The sequence below is a fragment of the Prinia subflava genome, chromosome 15 (genome assembly GCF_021018805.1).
Source record: "Prinia subflava isolate CZ2003 ecotype Zambia chromosome 15, Cam_Psub_1.2, whole genome shotgun sequence".
NCBI classification, from domain to species: domain Eukaryota; kingdom Metazoa; phylum Chordata; class Aves; order Passeriformes; family Cisticolidae; genus Prinia; species Prinia subflava.
Genome location: NC_086261.1, coordinates 13,377,236 through 13,392,092, shown reverse-complemented (window position 1 = coordinate 13,392,092; position 14,857 = coordinate 13,377,236). Strand labels below are relative to the sequence as shown.

Sequence of the window (14,857 nt, the reverse complement as noted above, 5' to 3'; positions counted from 1 at the left end):
CTGAAAATCCAATAGCCTGCATGTTGTTCTGTAGCAGTTTGTTGTTCAGTGGTGATGTGATACTCTACAAAGAATCACAGGAGACAAACACGAACGGTTTACCAGGTCAAAACCTTTTTTTTTTAATTCCTTAAAAACATTTCCTTTCACAGCTATTTTATAGCTAGCTAACAGGAGCTACGTGAGCCTGCCTTACAAAAAGAAAACCTCTGTCATGTGGAACCCTGGCTGCTCTCCCTGACAGCATGAGCAGAATAGAGTGCCTTTGAGAACCACCCTCCTGTGCCAGACATCTCTTCCCTTCTTAACATTACAGCATCACAAAGGCATGGAATTGTCTCCACCACCCATTTCAATTCTTCTTCAGCCAAATCTACAAGACAGTTTTATTCAGAAAAATTGCTTTCCCAATCCTGTTAAATGCCAAACTCTGCAGGAGAAGCTTCCTCTCCTGTATCCTGCCCACACACCCTCATTACAAAGCACATCCCTTGTGTTCCACCTGTGAGCCAAGCACCAGCCCTGGACAGACAGACAGACAGGACTGCTGGGACACACAGCCCAGGCAGAGATGGTGACCAGTGTGGGGGGACACACTATCCCCCAATGGATTTGTTCCCTGGCCTCCTGCAGGAGCACACAACCTTCAAAGCTATTGCCTCACATTACACATGTGCTCCTTCTGCATACATGTGGTGAGGGAATCAGGAGGAATAAAAGAGATCTGACTTTTCCTATGGTATCAGGACTCCTCCCTGCCTCTCTTAATGTCAAAAAACCAGGAACACCCCCACATCCAATATCACAATCCTGAGTCTCCTAAGACTGGATTACCTGAAGAGTTTTTGTTAAAGGAAGATGAGGGCATACCTCGTTATCTCCTCCTTGGAGAGAACTTCAAGAATTCTGAAAATTTTCAACTATTTCAGGCTAAATTACAAATGATATTTGGTTCCATGTAATTTATTTTCAAATTTTATTACCATAAGAAAAAAAAATCCTCATGGTCCATATTATCTCATGAGTGTCTTTTTTGAAAAAGTGGGATACAACAGTTTATGGATGTTTACTTCAAATATTTCACAGCAAAATGCCAGGAAGGAACTATAAAATTTGTTCTCCAGCCTTACATAACACTGAGCTTGCTCTCCAAGCTAAATAATGGATTCTCTGTGCAGCTGACTATTCAGAAAGTATCAGCAACATCACACAAAGTGGGTGTTAGGTCAATAATAAATGACAGTGTTACGGAAAAAGGACAGGAAGTAACTTTACGAGAGAAAAGGAAGGAAAACTTACATACTGTAAGGGTAAAGAAAAGGAAGCAGACAGGATAATTCATGGAAAGACCAAAAGTGTAATGTTTTTACACTTGATGGAAAACATTCTCACAAACATGCCTTGCAAGTATGAAGGGAAACTTCATCATTGTCAATCCTACCTACAGTTTGCTTCTGCCAAAGAAAAATGGGTCTGGGTTGCTGTCCCTTTTAGTCCAGGAGGAAGACAGCTCAGAAGCAGGGTAAGTTTATTTGATCTACTGCTTACACAGAGCAGAAGGGAGAAAAGTGCAATTTAAAATTCTAGATATGGCGCTGTAAAAAAAACCTCATTTAAGAGCAAACTGACAATATCCAGCAACAGAAAGACATCTGAAACAAGTCTGCCATATTTCCAACACATTCCTTATTCCCTTTTAAGATTTTTTTCCTACCGGAAGCTTCTTGTCTGTATAAAATTATATTTATAGCACATGTGGCAGTTACTCCCCCCAATTATTAGAAAGAAAATTACGACAGTTACAGTATTCAATGAAACTGTCACCATTTGTTTTCCCCCAGCACTGTCTGTAAACTGCCACTCCCTAGTGGTCTAGTGGTCAAAATTCAAAACTTTCAAAAGGTCTATAACAAAGGATTTTCTACAATATATCGTGTCATTCTATATCTGCAGGCATCAGTGAGGGAAAAAAACCTGCTCAGATTTATTTTGTAATTGCTGTCAGCGTTTCTGATGTCAGCATCAAAGACCTACACAAAATTTCAAGAAATTAAATAATAAACAAACCACTGGGTTTTCAGATATTCATTCCCTTTTAAAACAGCCCAAAAGCTTCATGTCCCATCTCTTCTTCCTATTTTTTGGAAGGAAAGATGCTGTGACAGTTCTATACTTGAAGGCAATCAGGAGTTCCTGTGAACCTAAGCCACATAGCATGTATTTTTCAAAACTCCGTATACCAGTGTTAGACTGCAAGGGCTTAGGCTTGGTATCACAGACACAAGACCAAATCAAGGCATCTCTTCAGCATCCAAGACAGAGCTGACCTATCACTGTAGGCAGAATTAGCCTTACATATTTAATAAAAAGCTAGCAAATTATATTCTGCCAAAATCACTCCATCTAAATGCACTTAGCACTAGATGTCACGCACCACCTTAGCTCCAGGCCCCCAATGGACGGAATTTAACACATTAGTGACTGGTGCAGTGCAAAGAGGAAAGGAGCAGGTTCGAGCTGCTGCATCCCCCTCTGGTGCCAGGACTGTCTATCCAACCCTGCAGTGCTCCTGCACTGAGATTCACCCACTGCCAGTCCAAGCTGTGCACAGCGCCCACGGAGAAACACAAATGCTGGAGGACCACACACCCACACTGCAAGTGGCTCTGAGAGCAGGAACTCCAGCTCCCACACCAGTGGGGTGTAGGTCTGTGCCTACCATAAATGCAACAAGAGTTGTTTTTTTTCTCCTTTGACCAAGCTGTGGTTAAATATGGGAGTCATATAGCTTCGGGTGTTTAATGAAAAATTAAGTCCAGCCAGGAACATTGACCCAGAAAAATACTTTTTTATAGGAAGTACTTCAACATTTCTGAATTAATTGCTTTAATTTTTGTTCTGTGAAAAATACCACTCTCTTTTCTGATTTCAGACAGCAGCCTATAGATGACAAGTTAGAACTTCCTGCAGGATGAAAATTCCAAGTCATACTTTTCTTCGTAGCTGTTAGTGAAAGCCAACAGCCGTGCTTTGGTTTAGTATGCATTGCAGATATTATTTTATCAATTTCTCCCAAAATGGATTAAAGCAAAGTGAATGATCTTTGGGTGTGCTGCCTTAGAAAGGAGAATTTCAGTTTCAATTCGACCCAAGTATTAAACAACCTTGTTCAGACAGTCAGCCAACAAAACAGAATATTAGTAGCCACCTTTCAAGGAGAAGAAGAGGCTGTATTTAATAAAGACTGCCAGTAGAAGGAACAATTAAAAGCAGAGCAAAAGACACTGTTCACTTGCTTACAACTGGGTTCATACTCCCTCTGGCTGAAAAATGTTGTGTATGAGGAAGTCTCAGTGTTTGAAATGTAAACCATCTTGTTAGTCCTATGAAAGTATGTGACAGATCAGCCAAATGCTTGAGCTGTGTGACAACTAGCAGGTTTTGTTGGCTTATTTGTTGGTTGGAGGTTTTTTTCCAAATGAAAATCTGCTTCAGTGGCTGTAAGTCAACAAAAATTTTGGCAGATTCTCAGGTCTCAAAAATTTTCAGAGTTTTATTCAAAACATGGACATAATATGTATATCCAATTTTCTTTATCTGCTGTGTATGAATTCATGCAGTCATAATTTTACAAGATTTATCCCCAGAGGAAATAATACATGACCTGCTAACTTCACTTACTGAGTGCAAAGTCTTAATTTTGTTTATGATGAAAATGCTAAGAAATCTCCAAATTCCTCATATAATATTCTAAACTATTACCACGCACCATGTGCTTTGTATCATTATTTAAGAGCACTCTTTTCTTTACTGAAGTAATGTTTCCAGATTTTCCCAAATCATACACGAAAGGGAGTCAGAAACAAACTCAAACATATTAAAAGTATACTAAAACAGAAGTCAACTGGTATCTGAATACAGTTCCAAGACACTAATTTGTGTGAGCTGTAGTGAGTAGTCCCAGGTCCTGCAGACGGTGACAGCAGTTGAGTCACTGGAGGGAGATGGGGATGCATTTGTTCATTCATGGTTACTGTGGTATAAGCTCTGTGTGGACACAAACACCTGCCTGAGTGCAGTTGTGCCACTCTACTCTTTCATCTCCCATACAGGTTCAGATAAATCTCCTGAACAAGTTGGGTTTTGCCACCAACAGCATCCAATTACTGGGGTTATCTTGTGAGTATCTGACACCATTGCTCTACAATTAATATTTATAAGCTTCAAATACAAAAAGCAAGCAAACAACAAAACCTTATAAATACTTATTTCAGAGTTGACTATATATACACAATACTCAAATTTCCCTCATTTTTCTTAAAAACTTGCAAAAGAGCTTAAAACAGGAAAAAAGTAATAAAGTCACTAAGAGGAAATATTATATATACTCTCTTCTACTTTATCAAATTCTTAATGTTCACATCTGTTATGTATTGACAGAAAAGATGGCTGAGAGACACGAGGATACTCACAGATTCTACAAGAGGTTTGTGACTTCAAATACAATAGCTGGTTTGCATCCAAACACCTGACATGATTACACTTACTACACAAGAGATTCTGTGTTGTTTCATTACATTTTCCTCCAATTGTCAGTGTTAGAAACCACATTTTGTTCCAAAGGAAATTATCTTAGTACATCCCAATGATATCATTACTGTTTAAATAGAAGAGAGTATCCTGTTCATATATTTGGAGGCTTGAGGGAAAATCTCAGGTTTGTTAAGAGTCTTTTAGAAAGCTCTTCTCAAAGGAATGGACACAGCTAGGGTAACCTTTGTTAAGAAGTTTTACAAGCGTTTCAGGAACATGTTCATTTATTAAATTCTCTAATTTAATTAAATAATAAAAGGTTCCTATACTCCAAACATTTTTCCTTCACTTTAAATGTGACATTTCAGTTATCATTATTCCCATGCAAAAACCATAATCTTGTCTACAGAAACTTCTTTAACAGCAGCCCAACAGATGCAGCTTGCATGACCTTGATTATATATAACTTATTCCTGAACAAAATTAATGATGAACTGTGAGTACAGCTGCATGCAAAGACCAAGGTCTCACCTATATACAGACACACAGAGCAGGGTTAATCTCTATGGAGATGCAAGTATTTAAGTACAAAAACTACATGTAAAATAGGCTGTAGGAGTCATATTTACACAGCCAGCATAAGGCCACAGCTTCATGTGTATTCAAGCTAGTTATGCCTCCCATTTTTCTACTGTTAAACTTTGCCTTAATTACATTGTATTCTTTAAACACTTGGCCTCACACCCATCTAGTTTCTTTCAACTAACTCAGCCATGCGTTTTCAAATTTAAATATGCAGTCAGAAGTGCAGGCCCTGAGCCCAGGCCCCACCAGACAACAGGATGATATCATCACACTCTGTCTGAGAGAGAGGTTAGAAAACTCCACAGAGGAAAGGAGCTTCATGGTGAGCTGGACTGAATCACTCAGAAAGGCTCACAGAGCCTCTGCAGCCAAAGTGACCTGGGGTGGGCCCTGTGAGCACAGGTTCAACCAGCTCCCCTAAGCTGCCACACTTCTCACCTTCACACTGGAATAGCATAATTACCAGGGAAATGAGAGACGTAGGGCTGCTTCTTCATGAAGCTTGAAGTGTTTGTGGAATTATAATGTAGCATTACGTGCCAATTGTTCTTGTAAATAAAGGCTGCTACTGCTGAACATTTGCTCCCTGTATATAACAGCTAATGGTGTGCAAATAAATCTATGAAGGCATACCCCTAACCAATTTCAACAAGGCCGACAAAATATACTGAGCTGGATTTACTCACTGAAAACAGTCTCCAATCTCTATACAAAAGTTAAAATTTTACCCTATTGCATTACACATATGTTGAAGTAGAATGCAAATTACTACCCCCTTTTGCACATCTTTATGTACATGAAATACATCTCCCATTCTAAAAACTCTAATAGTTCTTAGAGATATCTTTCAACAGAATTCAAAATAGGGTTAAAACATTCCTAAAGGCTGGTAATTACTTACCAGGTTTCTGCAAGTGTGTATGTGAATTTATATATACACCCACAGAAACACACAAACACATGTCAGTATGACCATGTAAGCATGGGCAGCCTAGACAATACATCTCCCTTTCACACTGTATTTTGTTTCCACGTCCAAATTTTAGCTACTTTTAAATGGTGCATGCAATGCACATGCAACTAAAGTACTATGAACTGCTGCAAATGCCTGGAGTCAAAATATGGTCACAGTCAGACTGCTGAGAGTCAAATCTGAATGGCCCTGACTCTTGGCAGGCCTGGGGACTGCAGACAGGGGCCACTGTGGTGATCACTGAAGCCTCTTCCAGCCTTACCAACCTCCCTGGTGGCTTTTGGCAGTCTAGGAGCTTTCTGGGACATTCCTCCAATCACATTTATTCCTCATTGCTCTCTGTTTTTAACAAAATCAAGAAGAATGTGAAAAGTTATTACAGAATATTAATTTTAAATCTCATACTGTCAGCCTGGTTAATGAACTCATAAATAAAAAAGATGGGCCAATAGAAATGAAAACATTTAATTTGGCTAAAAATTTAAAGGCATTCTTGGAAAAATGTAACTATATACCTTAACCGTCTGGTTATGAATTTTGTCATCCACTTTATTTCACATAAAATGAAAGGTTATAAGCCTACATTTGGATAAAGCCCTCCAAGGAGGCTGCCAGCTCTGTTGGCAGAGATGGTACAAGAACAGAAAAAATACAGTGAGCTCTAATCCCAAACAGTGGCGACTCCATGACTACCACTCCACTAAATCTTTAGCACGTGCATTCTTAACATGTTAATTTTTGGGGGTTTAAGATTAAGTTTTCATACTTGTCTATACTGAAAAATATCACCATTTTGATTTAACACCATTCAGAGTCAAGGTCAAAGCAGTTTCTGAAATGTGTTCATGTTTCCAGATAAACACGCCTGGAATAAACACTCCAGGGACACGTGAAACACCTTCCCTCATACAATAACCTGGTAACGTAGCATTGTCAGTGAGTGGATTCTCCATTCTTCTGCCAATTAAGAGCAGAAATAGCAAAAACAACTTATTTCTTGTGGTTTTGCACATCCTTCCAACACATTATTCAAGATGCATTTAAAACAGAATTACCAAACCTAAGTTCAAGATGTGTCAATTCTGTACCACCTTCCTCTGTTCACAGTTTGTTGAGACACAGCAACAAAACCAGAGAAATTCTAACACCTTCATCTCATCCTGGCCATTCAAAACATTTGTTAATCTCAATATTGTAAGGATGTAATTCTTTACAAAGCCTGCCTCTGAATGGTATCACTGAACTGATCAGGTAGAAGATAACCACCAACTACTTCTAAAAATAAAGAAGTGGGACAGATAGAAGAAACACAAATTTCTTAAGCCTGCTTTATCTGAACACATGGGCAGTAGGTAGCTGCAACATTTCTGATGCCATTCAGAGTTACGATGGTGCAGAAGTGAAAAAAGTGCCCCATTATTTTAGTGTTCACTGCCATTTCTCAGAAATGTATTAGTACCAGTGATCTAGACCAGACTCTTGCCAGTTCCATTCTATCAACATAGCTAGATGCTGCCATAGGCTGAATGTTATTTTGCAATATCAGGCTTGTGTGCTTGGTATTAATATACAGATTTCAGGTTACCTCCATAGTAAAAAGGCTCTAATAATAATGACATCATCATCACTATGACTTCAAAAAGCAGAAATGGTAAAACAGCAGACTATAGAATAAAACTGTGATGGTCTATTTTTGTTTAAATTTTTATATCTGCAGAATTATTTGGCTTCAAAATACTTCAGTAATTATTTTTAAATAACAACCTGCCCACTATGATCCAGGCTGAATAAACTCATAGTAAATATGTTTATCTCGCACTGCTCCATGACAAAAGATTTGAAAACTCACATTTGAGGTCATGTTGTTTCACCTGCACATTTCAGATGACACTGCAGAACCCAGACAAACCAGTTTCACCAATACTCCCAGAAAGATCAACTTCCTATTACACAATGTACACCAGAAGAAGGAATTGTCACCATTTCTTTTCTGCAACTTTATCATCCTTTTATTAAGGTAAAATTCCTTATACAGAACACACCGTAGACTTTTTCTGCATAAAATGAAATTCCATAAAAGCCCTGCCAGGGGAACCCAAGTGTGTTCTCAGACATTTTAGTAATGATAGTGAGATCTAATAATGCAATTAACAGAAATTAAAATAAGCTGGTTTGCTTGGAGGCAATTCAGGCAGCCTAAGCACTCCAGATTTAAAAGCAAAATGTAACTAAGTCAGATAATGAGAATAAAATAAAAAACCCCGAAACAGTTATGTGATACACTCAGGGAGTAGACAGGCTCTTGGAAATATCACCACAAATTCAGTAATCAAGGGGGTTAGCAATACAAGGCCTTTTCAGTACTGTCACAACATTAGTTACCTTTGTAGTGTGTATTTGCATCTAGGTAGCATTTAGAAACAGTTCATGGCAGTAGCAATTCAAGGTGTATGCAAACCAACCAGGATTACTTTTCCTATGATTAACATATTTCAGAAATACCTCTAAATTGTAAACACATGCATGTAAAAATATCAGTCCCTTTATAAGACACTTCACTTGAAGCACTGCATTTTTTAGTTTATCTCAGATTATTTTAAGAGAAACATGAATATTAAACAACTGTCTGGTAAAAACAACCATCTCCTCTTACATGAAAAATTATCTTAATATCCTAAGAGAATTTTAACTAAAAACTAGAAGCATTATTTTTCTATTTTACAGAGCTTTCTGTTTTAATTGTGGCTGTGTCTCAAAATTAATAACATAAAATAAAAAGCATTTTAATTGCCTTTCATAACATGACAAACTTCTAAAACATAATGCTTACTACACTGTTAATCACAGGCTTCAATACTGCATGAAAGTTTTCATTTCAATTTATTATCTTTTTCCAAAAGAAAAGACCCAAGTTCAAACTAATTATTAAAAAAACCCAACAAAACCAAAAAACTTATAGCAACTTATTACACTTTTACATTAATCATCAGTAACCACACCTGGCTTGGAACACAGAGTGAGCATAAGCAGACTTCTCCTGGGTCTAACATGAGAAAAAAACCCAACAATTGAACGACTATGACACTTCTAGAAATTATAATTGCCAGTCAAACAAGTTCTTACAAAGCACCTTTAAAAATAAAACAGTAGCTTGGTTTTGCCATTTGAATTATATTTTTATAGAAGTTTTAAAGGTCTGTTGAAACAAGCTCTATAAAGAGGTTCATAACTACAAGACATGTGACAGTTGTCAGCACAGGCATCAGACACTGAATCTGTCCAGTTCCCACGGGAGTACCAGAAGTCAGTCAGGATACACTTAGGGGATTTCTGATTCACCTATAGGATTCACTTCTAGAAGTCTGCACAAGATAAACACAGTGTAGACGTTGAGAAAAACAGAGCAACTTGCAAGAGGTTTCCACTATTTCTATCCTGATAATCAGTCAACTGGTACTGCATTAGTTTTTTAAAAATATCTGCATGTAAAAAAAAAGGGAAAGATAAAAGCTGCAACAACTGTTCTGTCAACTGCAAATCTAATGCAAACTCACCACAGAAGTTTTATCGCAGCACTGATCTCCCCATAAAGTTGTCATCAAATTGGAAGGATATAGATTATATCAGATGCAAAGTTAATTGGAAGAAGAACAAATGGCAGAACTGCCGTTCTAAACTTTTCCCATGAAAGAGAACACACACAACGCGGACACACCCTTTCGCAAAAGTACGCTAGTTCGCGGAATAAAAGGGAGAAGAAGTGAAGAGTGCCCTCTGCCCAGGAATGCCAGGAATCCCCGGAGGAATGTGTGCGAGCAAGGGGTCTCGGCGCCCCGCGGGGGCTCCGGGCCCCGCCCGCCCACCTGGAGCCCAAGGCCGGCAGCAGCACCTCCGGCTGCGCCACCGCAGCTCGGGGCAGCCGCGGCCGGCCCCGCTCGGGGGAAAGACCCCCGCTCCTGACAGCCGCAGAGAAAACGAAGGACTCCGGGAGCCTGTTCTCCCGGCAGCTCCCTCTCCGCTCGGCCGCTGAGCTCGCCCGCCCGGGGCGGCCCCGCTCCGCTCGCCAGCGCAGCCCCGAGGAGCGCCCGGGGGAAGCGCTGCCCCACACGGCCGGCGCCCCGCCACTCCCCGCGCCTCAGCCGCCGCTCTGCGGGGCGAGCCGCCGAGTTCTCGCCTCACGCCCGGGAGGGTGCCCCGGCCCTGGGAAAGGCGTGTGTTTAACGGAGCTGAGGAAAGCAGCGACCCAGGGCGCCTCGGCGCCGTGAGCCACCGCCACAGCCGCGGGCGGCAGCGCCTGCGGCACCGCACAGCGACGGCTCCCGTGCCCGCCGCGCTCCGCTCCGGTCGCGCCACAGTCCTGTGCCCGCCCGGCCGCGGACATCGCGGCAGGGAACAGCGGGCGACGCGGTGCCCCCCTCAGCTCCCAGACCGCCCGCCGCCGTTCTCCTCACCCGTCCCGAGCCGCCTCTCTCTCGCAGGGGGATCCCCGCCAACTCCGCGCCCCTCTCTCCGCCGCCCCGCCAGCCGCGCTCGCCGCCGGAGCCGAGCGCGCACTGCCCGCCCCCTCCAGCGGGGGAGGGGGCGCCGCGGCCGGGCCGGGCCGGGCCGGGGAGGAGCCAGGCGGGGGGCGCCGCCGCAGGTGAGCCCAGGGCTTCCCGCCGCTTTCCCGCCTTCCTGCGGCCTTTGGTCTCCCTGAGGGAGCGCGCGGCGCGCCCGGGGCCCCCCGACAGACGCCTGCGGCCGCGTCCTCAGCTAGATCCTCCTCAGCTAGGGCTGCGGCGGGACGGAACGGGGTGGCCACAACAGCCCTCTGAAGAAGAAACCCAGCCCCGGGCCCGGGTACTGTCGCTCGAGGCCGCCTGACAGTCGGGTTTGTTTTCGCTCGCCGTGTGGAGGCGGCTGGCGAGCCGCCCGCCCGGCGGGAAGGGCTGAGGCAGCACAGGACGGGACGGGGCAGGGCGGGCGCGCCTCTGGACGTGAGGGGGCGGTGAGGGAAGCGCAGGGAGCGGGGCCGCAGCGCTCGAACGGGGCAGCGCCACAAGCACCTCTGGGCACACCTTGGTGCCTCGGGCGCTTTGGGTAATATCCACACTGTCTTCAGCTAGACTGGAAGTATCACAACAAGGTGATTCCAGAATACTCTATAAATACGGTGCGAACTGAAGTGTTCCCATATTGCAGCATGTCTCTTTCCCTCATCCATCAGTGAAGGAAAGGTAGGTGGTACAGACTGGGGGTTCACAGGTGTTGGCCAAATAAAACCCAAAAAGCAGTGTCCGCAACCATGTCACAAGAAATGGGCCTCAGGCCATTTTTTTCCATGCTTATAAAGTTGTTTTCGAGATTTGAACAACATAAACCAAGGAGCATTATCAGAAGAAAGGTTGTAGTGAATCTTCAGGGAGGAAAAAAACCACAATACAATGTGATGTGCCCTTGTCTACAACAGAAAAATGCTGGGTGGTGAACATGAGAAGGAAAAATTTAGTATATGAGTCATGAAAGCTATGTCAAAGTTGTTCAACAGGAGGAGCATGGATAGGAACACATCCTCTTCAAATCCAACAGTGCTGGAGGTCACTGCTCAAATTTCTGTCAGAGCTGCTCTGATATATGTCTGTAAAAATAAGCCCAATTAGCAAAGACTACTGTGTAAATACATGGAATTTTATATAATTGTATGGATTTTCTGTAGAGAATGTTTTAATTAGAATGTATGAACAGAAGAAGTTCAACTGGAAGAGGCAGTGTTCCAAATACAACATCAGTATTAACACGGCTGGGATACTGTATCCAGCTTTGAGTTTTGCATTGGGAAAAAAAGGTAAAGTTCTCATAAACCTACACCAGAAAATTAAATGCATTCAGTGTGACAGGGTCTGTAAAGACTTCTGTTGCATGTCTACATAATGCACTGAGTTGGTTCTCCTTAAAAATGGTTATTGAGAAGAAAGTCAGATCTATGGAGATTTCTGCCCTTAGTATTAACAAAAATATGTTCATGAGACAGAACAACCCAAACTTGTGCTGCCATCTTGAACTTTTACATACTTTGCCACTTAAAATTTGCTTTTCATATGCATTTTTCCACGTAACCCCATAATCTTGGAACTGTTAAAGATGCGTAGAGTTTGCTTAGCTCTTTTCCCTGTAGTTTTTGAGAAAGCACATGAAGCTTATACCTTCACCCCATCTGAAAAAACTGGGAAACAATGAATAGAAAAGAAAGTAATTAAACTATTTTTTTCTCCTCAGTTACATGAGTTGTGTGGCAACATTTCAGTTGAACTCACAGATATTATACAGACATTTATAATGGTTGTATTTTAATACAATTAGGGTGTTAGGAAACATGCTGACAGTTTGTTCAGCCTCATGCTGTAGTTTGGTAAGATGTGAAGGAATTGCACTTAAAAGGAAACAAAATGCTTAATTAAAGAGGTGTATATACCTATAATTTTCATGTTGTTAAAGGTTAATGAAGACTGTTAATCAATGATGTTGTACAATAAGACATTTCCATTGAATTTAGGTGCAAACCAGAAAAAGAAAGAAATAATAATTTCTTGCTAAAACAACCAGGCTATGATGACTACTAGTCATTACTCTATAGCTATAATTAATTTTTTCATTATATACCTCTCAGGTAACAGCTTGGGAGACAATTCAGTTGCTATCTGCCATGCTCAGCATTAAACTGCTCAGAAAACCTTTCTTTTGTTCTGTATTAAGTTTCAGAAAAATATGCCAGGGGATTTTTCTCTTTTATTTCTTTCTTTCCTTTAACTTTATTTTTCTGTGTCAAAGATGGGGGGTGTGAAAAAAAAAGAAAAGGTGGAACAAGCACAATTGCTAAATCACTTGTATTGGCTGTGAGCATCCCAGACCAGAGAGTGTTGACTGGATTTTTACAACCTCTATCCTACACTTCCTTAAAGCTCTATCCTACACTTCTTGAGCCTTTGAGGAAAGTTTATTTTGAACCGTTGAGATTTCAATATTTCATTAAAACTGTAGTTTAAGTCAAAATTTTTGTCAGACAGTTTCTTACAGATCTTTGGCGTATTCTGAACATGAGTTTTACAAGTACTTAGTTACAGTAATGCTGCAAACATGAATTGTTCAGTAAGAGCCATAGTCCAGCTGGAATACTGCAAAAGTACAAGGTTATCCAGTGAGGAAAGAATTTTTTGAAGGAATGTATACAAACCCAGCAATAAGCTAAAATTGCACTGAGTACAGACTTAGGTCATATACAGAATATCATCTCTGTGCAGGCTGCCATTTCCTTTCCCACCCCTCATCCAGCTATTTTTCTTTTCCTTGCCTTTAGGTGAAGGTTTTGGTCCTTGTTTACAAAACTGGTTCGACGCTGTGATTGATGTCTCTCTGTTCAGGCACTGTATTATCAGGCACTTGTGAAAGACAATACAAAATGGAGTTTGCAGCTAAAGCAAAAACAAACAGTAATGGCCCAGCAGCCCGTGCTGTAGATGAATTCCAGCTGCTGGCTGCTCCAGCACACCTCAGGAGCTGAGCAGCGCTCCTGCACTCAGCTCTGCTCGTGCAGTGAGGCCTTCTGTGTGCAAAGCCTGGTGTATCCGTGCTGTGCTTGGCTCCTAGCAAGATGCACCTCTGTCTCTCTGCTCTTCCCCTTCACACTTAACTGAGTTGTGGCACTTCATTATAGTCCCCAATTTCCTTTCAGGAAAGGATCTAATCCAATAATCACAGTAGAAAGTAGTGGGGAAAAAGTCTGGTATATAATTCCATTGAAGCATTGCTTCTGAATTATCTTTTACAATACGTGTTGGAAATTTTCTTTATTATCAAAGATTAGATGTCTGTTCCTTAAGAAATGACAGTTATCCTTCTTATTACTATATTCAGTAAGCTACTAAAGAGGCATTTTTATCTATTTCTTATTTCAAAAAACACAATCTTAAAAATTCAGGTCTTTACTTTCAGAGAAGATGAGGCATTTGAAGAAATGTAATTATACACTCTTATCAGATGCTTTTTAATGTATGATCTCTGTTTTTTCCTTGAATATAACTAATCAAAAAAGGAGGCCTTCCATTTTGTACCTTTCTTGTATTTCCCCCACCCCTCTTTTCACAGTGCACCTTCTCTCTCCTGTTTCTTCCTCTTCTCTGTCTCTTCTCCATTTCCCCTCCTCTCCCCCTTTTCTGTTTGGGGTCTCCCATCTTTTACATTTCTCTCTTCTCCCACGCACAGCTGTCAAACACAGGGCACTGCTGACAGAACCCAGAGCACAGCGTTCTCTCTATCTCCAACCCTGGCGCTCCATGTGCTCTCAAACAGCCTGGATAGTCCATTAGGCCTAGCCATATATTCAACAACATATTTACACTGCAGGAGAAAAAGACTTATTGATCAAAATGTATAAAATGACAGATTAAATTGTAAAACAAAATTTATATTTTCAGATCACTTCAACACTGGAAAATATATTAGCCAATGCATGGTGAGGAAAAACTTAGGAGATAATTTAAATTGTAATTTGTCTTCTGTAGAATTTAATTTCATCTTAGCTCAAGTTTACAAATACTCTTCACATTGAATATAAGACTGTACAATTATTAACCTTCATTATGTACATAGAAATCAAGAGTGAGATGAAAAAAAAATACCGTTGACTTTAAAAGCTGTTGAGGGGAAAATACTCGCAACAGAAAGTTTGATCATAAATAATATGATAGTTTCAATATTCATTTAAGAAAAGATTACATAGTCAAGTAATTA

The 14,857-nt window shown here is 41.1% G+C and overlaps 1 protein-coding gene across 2 annotated transcripts in view; it reads right to left on the bottom strand.

Moving 5' to 3' along the window:
• The window catches only part of CGNL1 (cingulin like 1), a 55,886-nt gene extending 44,838 nt beyond the window's left edge, over nt 1-11,048 (bottom strand). The window contains exon 1 of one of the 2 annotated variants that reach the window (XM_063412784.1): nt 10,543-11,048. The gene's annotated coding sequence lies outside the window, so the exon portion shown is untranslated. The remainder of the gene's footprint in view (nt 1-10,542) is intronic. The other variant, XM_063412783.1, reaches the window with a different exon arrangement.
• Between the last annotated feature and the right edge of the window lie 3,809 nt (nt 11,049-14,857).